This window comes from Rutidosis leptorrhynchoides, chromosome 4 (genome assembly GCF_046630445.1).
Source record: "Rutidosis leptorrhynchoides isolate AG116_Rl617_1_P2 chromosome 4, CSIRO_AGI_Rlap_v1, whole genome shotgun sequence".
Taxonomy (NCBI): domain Eukaryota; kingdom Viridiplantae; phylum Streptophyta; class Magnoliopsida; order Asterales; family Asteraceae; genus Rutidosis; species Rutidosis leptorrhynchoides.
This window is the reverse complement of record NC_092336.1, coordinates 399,097,084-399,110,000: the sequence shown is the minus strand read 5'-3', so window position 1 is coordinate 399,110,000 and position 12,917 is coordinate 399,097,084.

The window sequence follows — 12,917 nt, the reverse complement described above, 5'->3', positions numbered from 1 at the left end:
AGAATTCACTGCCTGCAAACCTTTGGAATTTGATGGAACCGAAGGACCGATCGGATTGAAACGGTGGACCGAGAAGGTTGAATCGGTGTTTGCCATAAGTAAGTGTACTGAAGAGGACAAAGTGAAGTACGCTACGCATACCTTCACAGGTTCTGCGTTAACATGGTGGAATACCTATCTAGAGCAAGTGGGACAAGATGATGCGTACGCACTACCGTGGTCAGCATTCAAGCACTTGATGAACGAGAAGTACCGTCCCAGAACCGAGGTCAATAAGCTCAAGACAGAACTTAGAGGGTTACGAACCCAAGGATTTGATATTACCACGTACGAAAGACGATTCACAGAATTGTGCCTATTGTGTCCGGGAGCATTCGAAGATGAGGAAGAGAAGATCGACGCGTTTGTGAAAGGATTACCGGAAAGAATCCAAGAAGATATAAGTTCACACGAGCCCGCCTCCATACAACAGGCATGTAGAATGGCTCACAAACTAGTGAACCAGATTGAAGAAAGAATTAAAGAACAGACTGCTGAAGAGGCCAATGTGAAGCAAGTCAAAAGAAAGTGGGAGGAAAACGGTGATAAGAATCACCAATACAACAACAACAGCAATTACAACAATAATCGCAACAATTATCCCAACAATCGCAACATCAATCGCAACTACAACAAACGGCCCAACAACAACAACAACAACAACAACAACAACAACAGCAACTACAACAATCATCCCAACAACAATAATAACCGCAACAACAACAACAATCAGAAGCAACTATGCCAAAGGTGTGAAAAGAATCACTCGGGGTTCTGCACCAAATTTTGCAACAAGTGTAAAAGAAATGGTCATAGCGCGGCGAAGTGTGAGGTCTACGGACCAGGGGTTAATAGAACGAAAGGAACAAATGGTGTCGGAACGAGTAATGGCGGAGCAAGTAGTGTCGGAGCAAGTTATGCCAATGTAGTTTGTTATAAATGTGGAAAACCAGGCCATATTATTAGAAATTGCCCGAACCAGGAGAACACGAATGGACAAGGCCGTGGAAGAGTTTTCAATATTAATGCGGTAGAGGCACAAGAAGACCCGGAGCTTGTTACGGGTACGTTTCTTATTGACAATAAATCTGCTTACGTTTTATTTGATTCGGGTGCGGATAGAAGCTATATGAGTAGAGATTTTTGTGCTAAATTAAGTTGTCCATTGACGCCTTTGGATAGTAAATTTTTACTCGAATTAGCAAATGGTAAATTAATTTCAGCAGATAATATATGTCGGAATCGAGAAATTAAACTGGTTAGCGAAACATTTAAGATTGATTTGATACCAGTAGAGTTAGGGAGTTTTGATGTGATAATCGGTATGGACTGGTTGAAAGAAGTGAAAGCGGAGATCGTTTGTTACAAAAATGCAATTCGCATTATACGAGAAAAAGGAAAACCCTTAATGGTGTACGGAGAAAAGGGCAACACGAAGCTACATCTTATTAGTAATTTGAAGGCACAAAAACTAATAAGAAAAGGTTGCTATGCTATTCTAGCACACGTCGAGAAAGTACAAACTGAAGAAAAGAGCATCAATGATGTTCCCATTGCAAAAGAATTTCCCGATGTATTTCCGAAAGAATTACCGGGATTACCCCCACATCGATCCGTTGAATTTCAAATAGATCTTGTACCAGGAGCTGCACCAATAGCTCGTGCTCCTTACAGACTCGCACCCAGCGAGATGAAAGAACTGCAAAGCCAATTACAAGAACTTTTAGAGCGTGGTTTCATTCGACCAAGCACATCACCGTGGGGAGCTCCTGTTTTGTTTGTCAAGAAGAAAGATGGTACATTCAGGTTGTGTATCGACTACCGAGAGTTGAACAAACTTACCATCAAGAACCGCTACCCACTACCGAGAATCGACGACTTATTTGATCAACTACAAGGCTCGTCTGTTTATTCAAAGATTGACTTACGTTCCGGGTATCATCAAATGCGGGTGAAAGAAGATGATATTCCAAAGACTGCTTTCAGAACACGTTACGGTCATTACGAGTTTATGGTCATGCCGTTTGGTTTAACTAATGCACCAGCTGTGTTCATGGACCTTATGAACCGAGTGTGTGGACCATACCTTGACAAGTTTGTCATTGTTTTCATTGATGACATACTTATTTACTCAAAGAATGACCAAGAACACGGTGAACATTTGAGAAAGGTGTTAGAAGTATTGAGGAAGGAAGAATTGTACGCTAAGTTTTCAAAGTGTGCATTTTGGTTGGAAGAAGTTCAATTCCTCGGTCACATAGTGAACAAAGAAGGTATTAAGGTGGATCCGGCAAAGATAGAAACTGTTGAAAAGTGGGAAACCCCGAAAACTCCGAAACACATACGCCAGTTTTTAGGACTAGCTGGTTACTACAGAAGGTTCATCCAAGACTTTTCCAGAATAGCAAAACCCTTGACTGCATTAACACATAAAGGGAAGAAATTTGAATGGAATGATGAACAAGAGAAAGCGTTTCAGTTATTGAAGAAAAAGCTAACTACGGCACCTATATTGTCATTGCCTGAAGGGAATGATGATTTTGTGATTTATTGTGATGCATCAAAGCAAGGTCTCGGTTGTGTATTAATGCAACGAACGAAGGTGATTGCTTATGCGTCTAGATAATTGAAGATTCACGAACAAAATTATACGACGCATGATTTGGAATTAGGCGCGGTTGTTTTTGCATTAAAGACTTGGAGGCACTACTTATATGGGGTCAAAAGTATTATATATACCGACCACAAAAGTCTTCAACACATATTTAATCAGAAACAACTGAATATGAGGCAGCGTAGGTGGATTGAATTATTGAATGATTACGATTTTGAGATTCGTTACCACCCGGGGAAGGCAAATGTGGTAGCCGATGCCTTGAGCAGGAAGGATAGAGAACCCATTCGAGTAAAATCTATGAATATAATGATTCATAATAACATTACTACTCAAATAAAGGAGGCGCAACAAGGAGTTTTAAAAGAGGGAAATTTAAAGGATGAAATACCCAAAGGATCGGAGAAGCATCTTAATATTCGGGAAGACGGAACCCGGTATAGGGCTGAAAGGATTTGGGTACCAAAATTTGGAGATATGAGAGAAATGGTACTTAGAGAAGCTCATAAAACCAGATACTCAATACATCCTGGAACGGGGAAGATGTACAAGGATCTCAAGAAACATTTTTGGTGGCCGGGTATGAAAGCCGATGTTGCTAAATACGTAGGAGAATGTTTGACGTGTTCTAAGGTCAAAGCTGAGCATCAGAAACCATCAGGTCTACTTCAACAACCCGAAATCCCGGAATGGAAATGGGAAAACATTACCATGGATTTCATCACTAAATTGCCAAGGACTGCAAGTGGTTTTGATACTATTTGGGTAATAGTTGATCGTCTCACCAAATCAGCACACTTCCTTCCAATAAGAGAAGATGACAAGATGGAGAAGTTAGCATGACTGTATTTGAAGGAAGTCGTCTCCAGACATGGAATACCAATCTCTATTATCTCTGATAGGGGTGGCAGATTTATTTCAAGATTCTGGCAGACATTACAGCAAGCATTAGGAACTCGTCTAGACATGAGTACTGCCTATCATCCACAAACTGATGGGCAGAGCGAAAGGACGATACAAACGCTTGAAGACATGCTACGAGCATGTGTTATTGATTTCGGAAACAGTTGGGATCGACATCTACCGTTAGCAGAATTTTCCTACAACAACAGCTACCATTCAAGCATTGAAATGGCGCCGTTTGAAGCACTTTATGGTAGAAAGTGCAGGTCTCCAATTTGTTGGAGTGAAGTGGGGGATAGACAGATTACGGGTCCGGAGATTATACAAGAAACTACCGAGAAGATCATCCAAATTCAACAACGGTTGAAAACCGCCCAAAGTCGACAAAAGAGCTACGCTGACATTAAAAGAAAAGATATAGAATTTGAAATTGGAGAGATGGTCATGCTTAAAGTTGCACCTTGGAAAGGCGTTGTTCGATTTGGTAAACGAGGGAAATTAAATCCAAGGTATATTGGACCATTCAAGATTATTGATCGTGTCGGACCAGTAGCTTACCGACTAGAGTTACCTCAACAACTCGCGGCTGTACATAACACTTTCCACGTCTCGAATTTAAAGAAATGTTTTGCTAAAGAAGATCTCACTATTCCGTTAGATGAAATCCAAATTAACGAAAAACTTCAATTCATCGAAGAACCCGTCGAAATAATGGATCGTGAGGTTAAAAGACTTAAGCAAAACAAGATACCAATTGTTAAGGTTCGATGGAATGCTCGTAGAGGACCCGAGTTCACCTGGGAGCGTGAAGATCAGATGAAGAAGAAATACCCGCATCTATTTCCAGAAGATTCGTCAACACCTTCAACAGCTTAAAATTTCAGGACGAAATTTATTTAACGGGTAGGTACTGTAGTGACCCGAACTTTTCCATGTTTATATATATTAATTGAGATTGATATTTACATGATTAAATGTTTTCAACATGTTAAGCAATCAAACTTGTTAAGACTTGATTAATTGAAATGTGTTTCATATAGACAATTGACCACCTAAGTTGACCAGTGATTCACGAACGTTAAAACTTGTAAAAACTATACGATGACATATATATGGTTATATATATAGTTAACATGTTTTTATTATAATTTTGTATCTCATTAGGTATTTTAACAATGAGTTATATACATAAAAATGAGACTATTAATTTAAGAAACTCGAAAACGATATATATAACGATTATCGTTATAACAACGTCTTACTAGGTACATATGAATCATATTAAGATATTGATACACTTGGTTAATTATGTTAAATGATAAGTAAATATATTATTAAGTGTATTAACAATGAAATACATATGTAAAAATAAGACTACTAACTTAATGATTTCGAAACGAGACATATATGTAACGATTATCGTTGTAAAGACATTTAATGTATATATATCATATTAAGAGATATTCATACATGATAATATCATGATAATATAATAATTTAAAATCTCATTTGATATTATAAACATTGGGTTAACAACATTTAACAAGATCGTTAACCTAAAGGTTTCAAAACAACACTTACATGTAACGACTAACGATGACTTAACGACTCAGTTAAAATGTATATACATGTAGTGTTTTAATATGTATTTATACACTTTTGAAAGACTTCAATACACTTATCAAAATACTTCTACTTAACAAAAATGCTTACAATTACATCCTCGTTCAGTTTCATCAACAATTCTACTCGTATGCACCCGTATTCGTACTCGTACAATACACAGCTTTTAGATGTATATACTATTGGTATATACACTCCAATGATCAGCTCTTAGCAGCCCATGTGAGTCACCTAACACATGTGGGAACCATCATTTGGCAACTAGCATGAAATATCTCATAAAATTACAAAAATATGAGTAATCATTCATGACTTATTTACATGAAAACAAAATTACATATCCTTTATATCTAATCCATACACCAACGACCAAAAACACCTACAAACACTTTCATTCTTCAATTTTCATCATCTAATTGATCTCTCTCAAGTTCTATCTTCAAGTTCTAAGTGTTCTTCATAAATTCCAAAAGTTCTAGTTTCATAAAATCAAGAATACTTTCAAGTTTGCTAGCTCACTTCCAATCTTGTAAGGTGATCATCCAACCTCAAGAAATCTTTGTTTCTTACAGTAGGTTATCATTCTAATACAAGGTAATAATCATATTCAAACTTTGGTTCAATTTCTATAACTATAACAATCTTATTTCAAGTGATGATCTTACTTGAACTTGTTTTCGTGTCATGATTCTGCTTCAAGAACTTCGAGCCATCCAAGGATCCATTGAAGCTAGATCTATTTTTCTCTTTTCCAGTAGGTTTATCCAAGGAAATTAAGGTAGTAATGATGTTCATAACATCATTCGATTCATACATATAAAGCTATCTTATTCGAAGGTTTAAACTTGTAATCACTAGAACATAGTTTAGTTAATTCTAAACTTGTTCGCAAACAAAAGTTAATCCTTCTAACTTGACTTTTAAAATCAACTAAACACATGTTCTATATCTATATGATATGCTAACTTAATGATTTAAAACCTGGAAACACGAAAAACACCGTAAAACCGGATTTACGCCGTCGTAGTAACACCGCGGGCTGTTTTGGGTTAGTTAATTAAAAACTATGATAAACTTTGATTTAAAAGTTGTTATTCTGAGAAAATGATTTTTATTATGAACATGAAACTATATCCAAAAATTATGGTTACACTCAAAGTGGAAGTATGTTTTCTAAAATGGTCATCTAGACGTCGTTCTTTCGACTGAAATGACTACCTTTACAAAAACGACTTGTAACTTATTTTTCCGACTAGAAACCTATACTTTTTTTGTTTAGATTCATAAAATAGAGTTCAATATGAAACCATAGCAATTTGATTCACTCAAAACGGATTTAAAATGAAGAAGTTATGGGTAAAACAAGATTGGATAATTTTTCTCATTTTAGCTACGTGAAAATTGGTAACAAATCTATTCCAACCATAACTTAATCAACTTGTATTATATATTATGTAATCTTGAGATACCATAGACACGTATACAATGTTTCGACCTATCATGTCGACACATCTATATATATTTCGGAACAACCATAGACACTCTATATGTGAATGTTGGAGTTAGCTATACAGGGTTGAGGTTGATTCCAAAATATATATAGTTTGAGTTGTGATCAATACTGAGATACGTATACACTGGGTCGTGGATTGATTCAAGATAATATTTATCGATTTATTTCTGTACATCTAACTGTGGACAACTAGTTGTAGGTTACTAACGAGGACAGCTGACTTAATAAACTTAAAACATCAAAATATATTAAAAGTGTTGTAAATATATTTTGAACATACTTTGATATATATGTATATATTGTTATAGGTTCGTGAATCAACCAGTGGCCAAGTCTTACTTCCCGACGAAGTAAAAATCTGTGAAAGTGAGTTATAGTCCCACTTTTAAAATCTAATATTTTTGGGATGAGAATACATGCAGGTTTTATAAATGATTTACAAAATAGACACAAGTACGTGAAACTACATTCTATGGTTGAATTATCGAAATCGAATATGCCCCTTTTTATTAAGTCTGGTAATCTAAGAATTAGGGAACAGACACCCTAATTGACGCGAATCCTAAAGATAGATCTATTGGGCCTAACAAACCCCATCCAAAGTACCGGATGCTTTAGTACTTCGAAATTTATATCATATCCGAAGGGTGTCCCGGAATGATGGGGATATTCTTATATATGCATCTTGTTATTGTCGGTTACCAGGTGTTCACCATATGAATGATTTTTATCTCTATGTATGGGATGTGTATTGAAATATGAAATCTTGTGGTCTATTGTTACGATTTGATATATATAGGTTAAACCTATAACTCACCAACATTTTTGTTGACGTTTAAAGCATGTTTATTCTCAGGTGAATATTAAGAGCTTCCGCTGTTGCATACTAAAATAAGGACAAGATTTGGAGTCCATGTTTGTATGATATTGTGTAAAAACTGCATTCAAGAAACTGAATTCGATGTAACATATTTGTATTGTAAACCATTATGTAATGGTCGTGTGTAAACAGGATATTTTAGATTATCATTATTTGATAATCTACGTAAAGCTTTTTAAACCTTTATTTATGAAATAAAGGTTATGGTTTGTTTTAAAAATGAATGCAGTCTTTGAAAAACGTCTCATATAGAGGTCAAAACCTCGCAACGAAATCAATTAATATGGAACGTTTTTAATCAATAAGAACGGGACATTTCAAATACCTTCTTTGTTCACTATGTGACCGAGGAATTGAACTTCTTCCAACCAAAATGCACACTTTGAGAACTTAGCGTACAATTCTTCCTTCCTCAATACTTCTAACACCTTTCTCAAATGTTCACCGTGTTCTTGGTCATTCTTTGAGTAAATAAGTATGTCGTCAATGAAAACAATGACAAACTTGTCAAGGTATGTTCCACACACTCGGTTCATAAGGTCCATGAACACAGCTGGTGCATGAGTTAAACCAAACGGCATGACCATAAACTCGTAATGATCGTAACGTGTTCTGAAAGCAGTCTTTGGAATATCATCTTCTTTCACCCGCATTTGATGATACCCGGAACGTAAGTCAATCTTTGAATAAACAGACGAGCCTTGTAGTTGATCAAATAAGTCGTCGATTCTCGGCAGTGGGTAGCGGTTCTTGATGGTAAGTTTGTTCAACTCTCGGTAGTCGATACACAACCTGAATGTACCATCTTTCTTCTTGACAAACAAAACAGGAGCTCCCCACGGTGATGTGCTTGGTCGAATGAAACCACGCTCTAAAAGTTCTTGTAATTGGCTTTGCAGTTCTTTCATCTAGCTGGGTGCGAGTCTGTAAGGAGCACGAGCTATTGGTGCAGCTCCTGGTACAAGATCTATTTGAAATTCAACGGATCGATGTGGGGGTAATCCCGGTAATTCTTTCGGAAATACATCGGAAAATTCTTTTGCAATGGGAACATCATTGAAGCTCTTTTCTTTAGTTTGTACTTTCTCGACGTGTGCTAGAACAGCATAGCAACCTTTTCTTATTAGTTTTTGTGCCTTCAAATTACTAATAATATGTAGCTTCGTGTTGCCCTTTTCTCCGTACACCATTAAGGGTTTTCCTTTTTCTCGTATAATACGAATTGCATTTTTGTAACAAACTATCTCTGCTTTCACTTCTTTCAACCAGTCCATACCGATTATCACATCAAAACTCCCTAACTCTACTGGTATCAAATCAATCTTAAATGTTTCGCTAACCAGTTTAATTTCTCGATTCCGACATATATTATCTGCTGAAATTAATTTACCATTTGCTAATTCGAGTAAAAATTTACTATCCAAAGGCGTCAATGGACAACTTAATTTAGCACAAAAATCTCTACTCATATAGCTTCTATTCGCACCCGAATCAAATAAAACATAAGCAGATTTATTGTCAATAAGAAACGTACCCGTAACAAGCTCCGGGTCTTCCTGTGCCTCTGCCGCATTAATATTGAAAACTCTTCCGCGGCCTTGTCCATTCGTGTTCTCCTAGTTCGGGCAATTTCTAATAATGTGGCCCGGTTTTCCACATTTATAACAAACTACATTGGCATAACTTGCTCCGACACTACTTGCTCCGCCATTACTCGTTCCGACACCATTTGTTCCTTTCGCTCTATTAACCCCTGGTCCGTAGACCTCACACTTCGCCGCGCTATGACCATTTCTTTTACACTTGTTGCAAAATTTGGTGCAGAACCCCGAGTGATACTTTTCACACCTTTGGCATAGCTGCTTCTGATTGTTATTGTTGTTGCGGTTATTATTGTTGTTGGGATGATTGTTGTAGTTGCTGTTGTTGTTGTTGTTGTTGGGCCGTTTGTTGTAGTTGCGATTGATGTTGCGATTGTTGTTGTAATTGCTGTTGTTGTTGTATTGGTGATTCTTATCACCGTTTTCCTCCCACTTTATTTTGACTTGCTTCACATTGGCCTCTTCAGCAGTCTGTTCTTTAATTCTTTCTTCAATCTAGTTCACTAGTTTGTGAGCCATTCTACATGCCTGTTGTATGGAGGCGGGCTCGTGTGAACTTATATCTTCTTGGATTCTTTCCGGTAATCCTTTCACAAACGCGTCGATCTTCTCTTCCTCATCTTCGAATGCTCCCGGACACAATAGGCACATTTCTGTGAATCGTCTTTCGTACGTGGTAATATCAAATCCTTGGGTTCGTAACCCTCTAAGTTCTGTCTTGAGCTTATTGACCTCGGTTCTGGGACGGTACTTCTCGTTCATCAAGTGCTTGAATGCTGACCACGGTAGTGCGTACGCATCATCTTGTCCCACTTGCTCTAGATAGGTATTCCACCATATTAACGCAGAACCTGTGAAGGTATGCGTAGCGTACTTCACTTTGTCCTCTTCAGTACACTTACTTATGGCAAACACCGATTCGACCTTCTCGGTCAACCGTTTCAATCCGATCGGTCCTTCGGTTCCATCAAATTCCAAAGGTTTGCAGGCAGTGAATTCTTTGTAGGTGCATCCTACACGATTTCCTGTACTGCCAGATCCAAGGTTATTGTTGGTATGTAGCGCAGCCTGTACTGCGGCTATGTTTGAAGTTAGAAAAGTACGGAATTCCTCTTCATTCATATTCACGGTGTGTCGAGTAGTCGGTGCCATTTCCTTCAAAATAGTCAAATGGAACAAGTTAATCATACAGAATATTAAGAGTAGTTAATAGTATTTCGTAGCATAATATGAACTCATTTATAAAAGCTTTTTCTTCATATTAGCGTTTTATAAATTTAAATTCGGGTAGTACCTACCCGTTAAGTTCATACTTAGTAGCTAATATACAATTCAACTACTACAATTCTATATGAAAAACTGATTGTAATAATATTTCGCGTTCAAACTTTTATACAATATTTTACATACTTACAATACCGCTTATTTTACATAAAGCATGAAATATAGCACACAATAACTTTGATACAAGATAGTTGTGAAGATAATTCTAGCTAGTACACAAGTCGTTCAGCAAAGGCAATAAAGACATGTAATTCATACGTCCAGAAACAAGTCATGCATTCTGGTTTTACTAGGACTACTTCCCATCCTTGGTCTTGTGGAACATAACCGTTATGGCCGTTGATAAGACAGCGTGTTGTAACGTCGTCAAAGGGATGAGGGTTACGTAATGACCAACAGTCTCGTAATAACCTAAAAACCTCATTTCTTACCCCAATTACCGACTCCGTCACTTGTGGGAACGTTTTGTTTAATAGTTGTAGCCCGATGTTCTTGTTCTCACTTTGGTGAGAAGCGAACATTACTAACCTGTAAGCATAACATGCTTCTTTATGTTGCATGTTAGCCGCTTTTTCTAAATCCCGAAGTCCTATATTCGGATATACTGAGTCAAAATAATTTCTTAACCCGTTGCGTAAAATAGCATTTGGGTTCCCCGCAATATATGCGTCAAAGTAAACACATCGTAACTTATGGATTTCCCAATGTGATATCCCCCATCTTTCGAACGAAAGCCTTTTATAAACCAAGGCATTCTTGGAACGTTCTTCGAATGTCTTACAAACTGATCTCGCCTTAAATAGTTGTGCCGAGGAATTCTGACCGACTCTAGACAAGATTTCATCAATCATGTCTCCGGGTAGGTCTCTTAAAATATTGGGTTATCTATCCATTTTGTGTTTTTATACTGTAAAATAGACAAGAGTTAGATTCATAAAAAAAATACTTATTAATACAAGCAATTTTTACATATATCATAAAGCATAAGCACACTATATTACATATATTACACCACACGAATAAAACTATCTTATTCCGACTCGCTCGTTTCTTCTTGTTCAGTTTTGGTTCGTTTTGCCAAGTTTCTAGGGATATATGATGTTCCCCTAATACGAGCCGTCGTTGTCCACATTGGTTTAGAAAAACCTGGTGGTTTAGAGGTTCCCGGGTCATTGTTACAACTTAAGGACTTCGGGGGTTGACGATACATATAAAGTTCATCGGGGTTGGAATTAGATTTCTCTATTTTTATGCCCTTTCCCTTATTATTTTCTTTTGCCTTTTTAAATTCAGTTGGGGTAATTTCTATAACATCATCGGAATTCTCGTCGGAATCCGATTCATCGGAGAATTGGTAATCCTCCCAATATTTTGCTTCCTTGGCAGAAACACCATTGACCATAATTAACCTTGGTCGGTTGGTTGAGGATTTTCTTTTACTTAACCATTTTATTATTTCCCCCACCAGTTCTATTTCTTCTTCCGGTTCTGATTCTTCTTCCGGTTCCGATTCTTCTTCCGGTTCCGACTATTCTTCCGGTTCCTCTTCGGGAACTTGTGAATCAGTCCACGAATCATTCCAATTTACATTTGACTCTTCATTATTATTAGGTGAGTCAATGGGACTTGTTCTAGAGGTAGACATCTATCACATAATATCAAACGCGTTAAGTGATTAATATATCACATAATATTCACATGTTAAAAATATATAGTTTCCAACAAAATTTGTTAAGCAATCATTTTTCAAGTAAACACGGTCGAAGTCCAGACTCACTAATGCATCCTAACAAACTCGATAAGACACACTAATGCAAAATTCTGGTTCTCTAAGACCAACGCTCGGATACCAACTGAAATGTCCCGTTCTTATTGATTAAAAACGTTCCATATTAATTGATTTCGTTGCGAGGTTTTGACCTCTATATGAGACGTTTTTCAAAGACTGCATTCATTTTTAAAACAAACCATAACCTTTATTTCATAAATAAAGGTTTAAAAAGCTTTACGTAGATTATCAAATAATGATAATCTAAAATATACTGTTTACACACGACCATTACATAATGGTTTACAATACAAATATGTTACATTGAAATCAGTTTCTTGAATGCAGTTTTTACACAATATCATACAAACATGGACTCCAAATCTTGTCCTTATTTTAGTATGCAACAGCGGAAGCTCTTAGTATTCATCTGAGAATAAACATGCTTTAAACGTCAACAAAAATGTTGGTGAGTTATAGGTTTAACCTATATGTATCAAATCGTAACAATAGACCACAAGATTTCATATTTCAATACACATCCCATACATAGAGATAAAAATCATTCATATGGTGAACACCTGGTAACCGACATTAACAAGATGCATATATATAAGAATACCCCCATCATTCCGGGACACCCTTCGGATATGATATAAATTTCGAAGTACTAAAGCATCCGGTACTTTGGA